Below are 8,951 nucleotides of genomic sequence, written 5' to 3'. Positions count from 1 at the left end.
AGGATAGAGGGGGCTTAGACCCTGTTAACTTAGTGACCGGGGTATAGGATAGAGGGGGCTTTAACACCATGTTAACTTAGTGACCGGGGTGTGGATAGGATAGTGAGGGGGGATAGAGGGGCTTTACACCATGTTAACTTAGTGACCGGGGTGTAGGATAGAGGGGGGCTTTACACCATGTTAACTTAGTGACCGGGGGTGTTGGATAGAGGGGGCTTACACTCTGTTAACTTAGTGACCGGGGTGTAGGGGGGCTTTACACCATGTTAACTTAGTGACCGGGGTGTAGGATAGAGGGGCTTTACTTTTACCATGTTAACTTAGTGACCGGGGTGTAGGATAGAGGGGGCTTACACCATGTTAACTTAGTGACCGGGGTGTAGGATAGAGGGGGCTTTACCATGTTAACTTAGTGACTGTTACACCATGTTAACTTAGTGACCGGGGTGTAGGATAGAGGGGGGCTTTACACCATGTTAACTTAGTGACCGGGGTGTAGGATAGAGGGGGCTTAGACCATGTTAACTTAGTGACCGGGGTGTAGGATAGAAGGGCTTACACCCTGTTACCATGTTAACTTAGTGACCGGGGTGTAGGATAGAGGGGGCTTTACACCATGTTAACTTAGTGACCGGGGTGTAGGATAGAGGGGGCTTAGACCATGTTAACTTAGTGACCGGGGTGTAGGATAGAGGGGGCTTACACCATGTTAACTTAGTGACCGGGGTGTAGGATAGAGGGGGCTTAGACCATGTTAACTTAGTGACCGGGGTGTAGGATAGAGGGGGCTTACACCATGTTAACTTAGTGACCGGGGTGTAGGATAGAGGGGGCTTACACCCTGTTACAGTGACCATGTTAACTTAGTGACCGGGGTGTAGGATAGAGGGGGCTTTACACCCTGTTACACCATGTTAACTTAGTGACCGGGGTGTAGGATAGAGGGGGCTTTAGACCATGTTATGTTAACTAGTGACCGGGGTGTAGGATAGAGGGGGCTTTACACCACACCCTGTTAACTGTTAGTGACCGGGGGTGTAGGATAGAGGGGGCTTAGACCATGTTAACTTAGTGACCGGGGGATGTAGGATAGAGGGGGCTTAGACCATGTTAACTTAGTGACCGGGGTGTAGGATAGAGGGGGCTTACACCCTGTTACACCATGTTAACTTAGTGACCGGGGTGTAGGATAGAGGGGGCTTTACACCATGTTAACTTAGTGACCGGGGTGTAGGATAGAGGGGGCTTTACACCCTGTTACACCATGTTAACTTAGTGACCGGGGGTGTAGGATAGAGGGGGCTTACACCCTGTTACACCATGTTAACTTAGTGACCGGGGTGTAGGATAGAGGGGGCTTTAGACCATGTTAACTTAGTGACCGGGGGTGTTGGATAGAGGGGGGCTTACACCATGTTAACTTAGTGACCGGGGTGTAGGATAGAGGGGGCTTACACCCTGTTAACTTAGTGACCAGGGGTGTAGGATAGAGGGGGCTTACACCCTGTTAACTTAGTGACCAGGGGTGTAGGATAGAGGGGGCTTACACCCTGTTAACTTAGTGACCGGGGTGTTGGATAGAGGGGGCTTACACCATGTTAACTTAGTGACCGGGGGTGTAGGATAGAGGGGGGCTTACACCCTGTTAACTTAGTGACCAGGGGTGTAGGATAGAGGGGGCTTACACCCTGTTAACTTAGTGACCAGGGGTGTAGGATAGAGGGGGCTTACACCCTGTTAACTTAGTGACCGGGGTGTTGGATAGAGGGGGCTTACACCCTGTTACACCATGTTAACTTAGTGACCAGGGGTGTAGGATGGAGGGGGCTTAGACCCTGTTACACCATGTTAACTTAGTGACCGGGGTGTAGGATAGAGGGGGGCTTACACCCTGTTAACTTAGTGACCGGGGGTGTAGGATAGAGGGGGCTTACACCCTGTTAACTTAGTGACCAGGGGTGTAGGATAGAGGGGGCTTTACACCATGTTAACTTAGTGACCGGGGTGTAGGATAGAGGGGGCTTTACACCATGTTAACTTAGTGATCGGGGTGTAGGATAGAGGGGGCTTAGACCATGTTAACTTAGTGACCGGGGTGTAGGATAGAGGGGGCTTTACACCATGTTAACTTAGTGACCGGGGTGTAGGATAGAGGGGCTTTACACCATGTTAACTTAGTGACCGGGGTGTAGGATAGAGGGGGCTTAGACCATGTTAACTTAGTGACCGGGGTGTAGGATAGAGGGGGCTTTAGACCCTGTTAACTTAGTGACCGGGGTGTAGGATAGAGGGGGCTTACACCCTGTTACACCATGTTAACTTAGTGACCAGGGGTGTAGGATAGAGGGGGCTTTACACCATGTTAACTTAGTGACCGGGGTGTAGGATAGAGGGGGCTTTACACCATGTTAACTTAGTGACCGGGGTGTAGGATAGAGGGGGCTTACACCCTGTTAACTTAGTGACCGGGGTGTAGGATAGAGGGGGGGTTACACCATGTTAACTTAGTGACCGGGGTGTAGGATAGAGGGGGGCTTACACCCTGTTAACTTAGTGACCGGGGGTGTAGGATAGAGGGGGCTTTACACCCTGTTACACCATGTTAACTTAGTGACCGGGGTGTAGGATAGAGGGGGCTTACACCCTGTTAACTTAGTGACCAGGGGTGTAGGATAGAGGGGGCTTTACACCCTGTTACACCATGTTAACTTAGTGACCGGGGTGTAGGATAGAGGGGGCTTACACCCTGTTAACTTAGTGACCGGGGTGTAGGATAGAGGGGGGGTTACACCATGTTAACTTAGTGACCGGGGGTGTAGGATAGAGGGGGGCTTTACACCATGTTAACTTAGTGACCGGGGGTGTAGGATAGAGGGGGGCTTTACACCCTGTTACACCATGTTAACTTAGTGACCGGGGGTGTAGGATAGAGGGGGGCTTTACACCATGTTACACCCTGTTAACTTAGTGACCGGGGGTGTAGGATAGAGGGGGGCTTAGACCATGTTACACCATGTTAACTTAGTGACCAGGGGTGTAGGATAGAGGGGGGCTTTACACCATGTTACACCCTGTTAACTTAGTGACCGGGGGTGTAGGATAGAGGGGGGCTTTACACCCTGTTACACCATGTTAACTTAGTGACCGGGGGTGTAGGATAGAGGGGGGCTTTACACCATGTTACACCATGTTAACTTAGTGACCGGGGTGTAGGATAGAGGGGGCTTACACTCTGTTAACTTAGTGACCGGGGGTGTAGGATAGAGGGGGCTTTACACCATGTTAACTTAGTGACCGGGGTGTAGGATAGAGGGGGGCTTACACCCTGTTACACCATGTTAACTTAGTGACCGGGGGTGTAGGATAGAGGGGGCTTAGACCCTGTTAACTTAGTGACCGGGGTGTAGGATAGAGGGGGCTTACACTCTGTTAACTTAGTGACCGGGGTGTAGGATAGAGGGGGCTTACACTCTGTTAACTTAGTGACCGGGGGTGTAGGATAGAGGGGGCTTACACCCTGTTACACCATGTTAACTTAGTGACCAGGGGTGTAGGATAGAGGGGGGTTTACACCCTGTTACACCATGTTAACTTAGTGACCAGGGGTGTAGGATAGAGGGGGGCTTAGACCCTGTTACACCATGTTAACTTAGTGACCGGGGTGTAGGATAGAGGGGGCTTTAGACCATGTTACACCATGTTAACTTAGTGACCGGGGGTGTAGGATAGAGGGGGGCTTACACCATGTTAACTTAGTGACCGGGGTGTAGGATAGAGGGGGCTTACACCCTGTTACACCATGTTAACTTAGTGACCGGGGTGTAGGATAGAGGGGGGACCCTGTTACACCATGTTAACTTAGTGACCAGGGGTGTAGGATAGAGGGGGCTTTACACCCTGTTACACCATGTTAACTTAGTGACCGGGGTGTAGGATAGAGGGGGCTTTACACCCTGTTACACCATGTTAACTTAGTGACCGGGGTGTAGGATAGAGGGGGCTTTAGACCCTGTTAACTTAGTGACCGGGGTGTAGGATAGAGGGGGCTTTACACCCTGTTACACCATGTTAACTTAGTGACCGGGGGTGTAGGATAGAGGGGGGCTTTACACCCTGTTAACTTAGTGACCGGGGGTGTAGGATAGAGGGGGGCTTAGACCATGTTAACTTAGTGACCGTGGGTATAGGATAGAGGGGGGCTTAGACCATGTTAACTTAGTGACCGGGGGTGTAGGATAGAGGGGGGCTTTACACCCTGTTACACCATGTTAACTTAGTGACCGGGGGTGTAGGATAGAGGGGGGCTTTACACCCTGTTAACTTAGTGACCGGGGTGTAGGATAGAGGGGGCTTTACACCCTGTTAACTTAGTGACCGGGGGTGTAGGATAGAGGGGGCTTACACCCTGTTACACCATGTTAACTTAGTGACCGGGGTGTAGGATAGAGGGGGCTTACACCATGTTAACTTAGTGACCGGGGTGTAGGATAGAGGGGGCTTACACCATGTTAACTTAGTGACCGGGGTGTAGGATAGAGGGGGCTTAGACCATGTTAACTTAGTGACCGGGGGTATAGGATAGAGGGGGGCTTAGACCATGTTAACTTAGTGACCGGGGTGTAGGATAGAGGGGGCTTACACCCTGTTACACCATGTTAACTTAGTGACCGGGGGTGTAGGATAGAGGGGGCTTACACCCTGTTACACCATGTTAACTTAGTGACCGGGGTGTAGGATAGAGGGGGCTTACACCCTGTTACACCCTGTTAACTTAGTGACCGGGGTGTTGGATAGAGGGGGCTTAGACCATGTTAACTTAGTGACCGGGGGTGTAGGATAGAGGGGGGCTTACACCATGTTAACTTAGTGACCGGGGGTGTAGGATAGAGGGGGCTTACACCATGTTAACTTAGTGACCGGGGGTGTAGGATAGAGGGGGCTTTACACCATGTTAACTTAGTGACCGGGGGTGTAGGATAGAGGGGGGCTTAGACCCTGTTAACTTAGTGACCGGGGGTGTAGGATAGAGGGGGGCTTAGACCATGTTAACTTAGTGACCGGGGGTGTAGGATAGAGGGGGCTTTACACCATGTTAACTTAGTGACCGGGGGTGTAGGATAGAGGGGGGCTTAGACCATGTTAACTTAGTGACCGGGGGTGTAGGATAGAGGGGGGCTTAGACCATGTTAACTTAGTGACCGGGGGTGTAGGATAGAGGGGGGCTTACACCCTGTTACACCATGTTAACTTAGTGACCGGGGGTGTAGGATAGAGGGGGCTTTACACCCTGTTACACCATGTTAACTTAGTGACCGGGGGTGTAGGATAGAGGGGGGCTTACACCCTGTTACACCATGTTAACTTAGTGACCGGGGTGTAGGATAGAGGGGGCTTTACACCATGTTAACTTAGTGACCGGGGTGTAGGATAGAGGGGGCTTAGACCATGTTAACTTAGTGACCGGGGGTGTAGGATAGAGGGGGGCTTAGACCATGTTAACTTAGTGACCGGGGTATAGGATAGAGGGGGGCTTAGACCATGTTAACTTAGTGACCGGGGTGTAGGATAGAGGGGGCTTTACACCCTGTTACACCATGTTAACTTAGTGACCGGGGGTGTAGGATAGAGGGGGGCTTACACCCTGTTACACCATGTTAACTTAGTGACCGGGGTGTAGGATAGAGGGGGCTTACACCCTGTTACACCCTGTTAACTTAGTGACCGGGGTGTTGGATAGAGGGGGCTTAGACCATGTTAACTTAGTGACCGGGGTGTAGGATAGAGGGGGCTTACACCATGTTAACTTAGTGACCGGGGTGTAGGATAGAGGGGGCTTACACCATGTTAACTTAGTGACCGGGGTGTTGGATAGAGGGGGCTTTACACCATGTTAACTTAGTGACCGGGGTGTAGGATAGAGGGGGCTTTACACCATGTTAACTTAGTGACCGGGGTGTAGGATAGAGGGGGCTTAGACCCTGTTAACTTAGTGACCGGGGTGTAGGATAGAGGGGGGCTTAGACCATGTTAACTTAGTGACCGGGGGTGTAGGATAGAGGGGGGCTTTACACCATGTTAACTTAGTGACCGGGGGTGTAGGATAGAGGGGGGCTTAGACCCTGTTAACTTAGTGACCGGGGTGTAGGATAGAGGGGGGCTTAGACCATGTTAACTTAGTGACCGGGGGTGTAGGATAGAGGGGGGCTTAGACCATGTTAACTTAGTGACCGGGGGTGTAGGATAGAGGGGGCTTAGACCATGTTAACTTAGTGACCGGGGGTGTAGGATAGAGGGGGGCTTACACCCTGTTACACCATGTTAACTTAGTGACCGGGGGTGTAGGATAGAGGGGGGCTTTACACCCTGTTACACCATGTTAACTTAGTGACCGGGGGTGTAGGATAGAGGGGGGCTTACACCCTGTTACACCATGTTAACTTAGTGACCGGGGGTGTAGGATAGAGGGGGGCTTTACACCATGTTAACTTAGTGACCGGGGGTGTAGGATAGAGGGGGCTTTACACCATGTTAACTTAGTGACCGGGGTGTAGGATAGAGGGGGGCTTTACACCATGTTAACTTAGTGACCGGGGTGTAGGATAGAGGGGGGCTTACACCCTGTTACACCATGTTAACTTAGTGACCGGGGGTGTAGGATAGAGGGGGCTTACACCCTGTTACACCATGTTAACTTAGTGACCGGGGGTGTAGGATAGAGGGGGGCTTACACCCTGTTACACCATGTTAACTTAGTGACCAGGGGTGTAGGATAGAGGGGGGCTTTACACCCTGTTACACCATGTTAACTTAGTGACCGGGGGTGTAGGATAGAGGGGGCTTTACACCATGTTAACTTAGTGACCGGGGTGTAGGATAGAGGGGGCTTTACACCCTGTTACACCATGTTAACTTAGTGACCGGGGTGTAGGATAGAGGGGGCTTTACACCATGTTAACTTAGTGACCGGGGTGTAGGATAGAGGGGGGCTTACACCCTGTTACACCATGTTAACTTAGTGACCGGGGGTGTAGGATAGAGGGGGGCTTAGACCATGTTAACTTAGTGACCGGGGTGTAGGATAGAGGGGGGCTTTACACCATGTTAACTTAGTGACCGGGGGTGTAGGATAGAGGGGGGCTTTACACCATGTTAACTTAGTGACCGGGGGTGTAGGATAGAGGGGGGTTACACCATGTTACACCATGTTAACTTAGTGACCGGGGGTGTAGGATAGAGGGGGCGCTTTACACCATGTTACACCATGTTAACTTAGTGACCGGGGGTGTAGGATAGAGGGGGGCTTTACACCATGTTACACCATGTTAACTTAGTGACCGGGGGTGTAGGATAGAGGGGGGCTTTACACCATGTTAACTTAGTGACCGGGGGTGTAGGATAGAGGGGGGCTTTACACCCTGTTACACCATGTTAACTTAGTGACCGGGGGTGTAGGATAGAGGGGGCTTTACACCATGTTAACTTAGTGACCGGGGGTGTAGGATAGAGGGGGGCTTAGACCATGTTAACTTAGTGACCGGGGGTGTAGGATAGAGGGGGCTTTACACCATGTTAACTTAGTGACCGGGGGTGTAGGATAGAGGGGGGCTTTACACCATGTTAACTTAGTGACCGGGGGTGTAGGATAGAGGGGGGCTTTACACCATGTTAACTTAGTGACCGGGGTGTAGGATAGAGGGGGGCTTAGACCATGTTAACTTAGTGACCGGGGGTGTAGGATAGAGGGGGCTTTACACCATGTTAACTTAGTGACCGGGGGTGTAGGATAGAGGGGGGCTTAGACCATGTTAACTTAGTGACCGGGGGTGTAGGATAGAGGGGGGTTTAGACCATGTTACACCATGTTAACTTAGTGACCAGGGGTGTAGGATAGAGGGGGGCTTTACACCATGTTACACCCTGTTAACTTAGTGACCGGGGTGTAGGATAGAGGGGGGCTTTACACCCTGTTAACTTAGTGACCGGGGGTATAGGATAGAGGGGGGCTTAGACCATGTTAACTTAGTGACCGGGGGTGTAGGATAGAGGGGGGCTTAGACCATGTTAACTTAGTGACCGGGGGTGTAGGATAGAGGGGGGCTTAGACCATGTTAACTTAGTGACCGGGGGTGTAGGATAGAGGGGGCTTTACACCATGTTAACTTAGTGACCGGGGGTGTAGGATAGAGGGGGGCTTAGACCATGTTAACTTAGTGACCGGGGGTGTAGGATAGAGGGGGCTTTACACCCTGTTACACCATGTTAACTTAGTGACCGGGGGTGTAGGATAGAGGGGGGCTTTACACCATGTTAACTTAGTGACCGGGGTGTAGGATAGAGGGGGCTTAGACCATGTTAACTTAGTGACCAGGGGTGTAGGATAGAGGGGGCTTTACACCCTGTTACACCATGTTAACTTAGTGACCGGGGGTGTAGGATAGAGGGGGGCTTACACCATGTTAACTTAGTGACCGGGGTGTAGGATAGAGGGGGCTTTACACCATGTTAACTTAGTGACCGGGGGTGTAGGATAGAGGGGGGCTTTACACCATGTTAACTTAGTGACCGGGGTGTAGGATAGAGGGGGGCTTAGACCATGTTAACTTAGTGACCGGGGTGTAGGATAGAGGGGGCTTTACACCATGTTACACCATGTTAACTTAGTGACCGGGGTGTAGGATAGAGGGGGGCTTTACACCATGTTACACCATGTTAACTTAGTGACCGGGGGTGTAGGATAGAGGGGGGCTTTACACCATGTTAACTTAGTGACCGGGGGTGTAGGATAGAGGGGGGCTTTACACCATGTTAACTTAGTGACCGGGGGTGTAGGATAGAGGGGGCTTTACACCATGTTAACTTAGTGACCGGGGGTGTAGGATAGAGGGGGGCTTTACACCATGTTAACTTAGTGACCGGGGGTGTAGGATAGAGGGGGGCTTTACACCATGTTA

This window comes from Oncorhynchus keta, unplaced genomic scaffold (assembly GCF_023373465.1).
Source record: "Oncorhynchus keta strain PuntledgeMale-10-30-2019 unplaced genomic scaffold, Oket_V2 Un_contig_19302_pilon_pilon, whole genome shotgun sequence".
In the NCBI taxonomy this organism is placed as follows: Eukaryota; Metazoa; Chordata; class Actinopteri; order Salmoniformes; family Salmonidae; genus Oncorhynchus; species Oncorhynchus keta.
Note: the sequence above shows the minus strand (reverse complement) of the source record.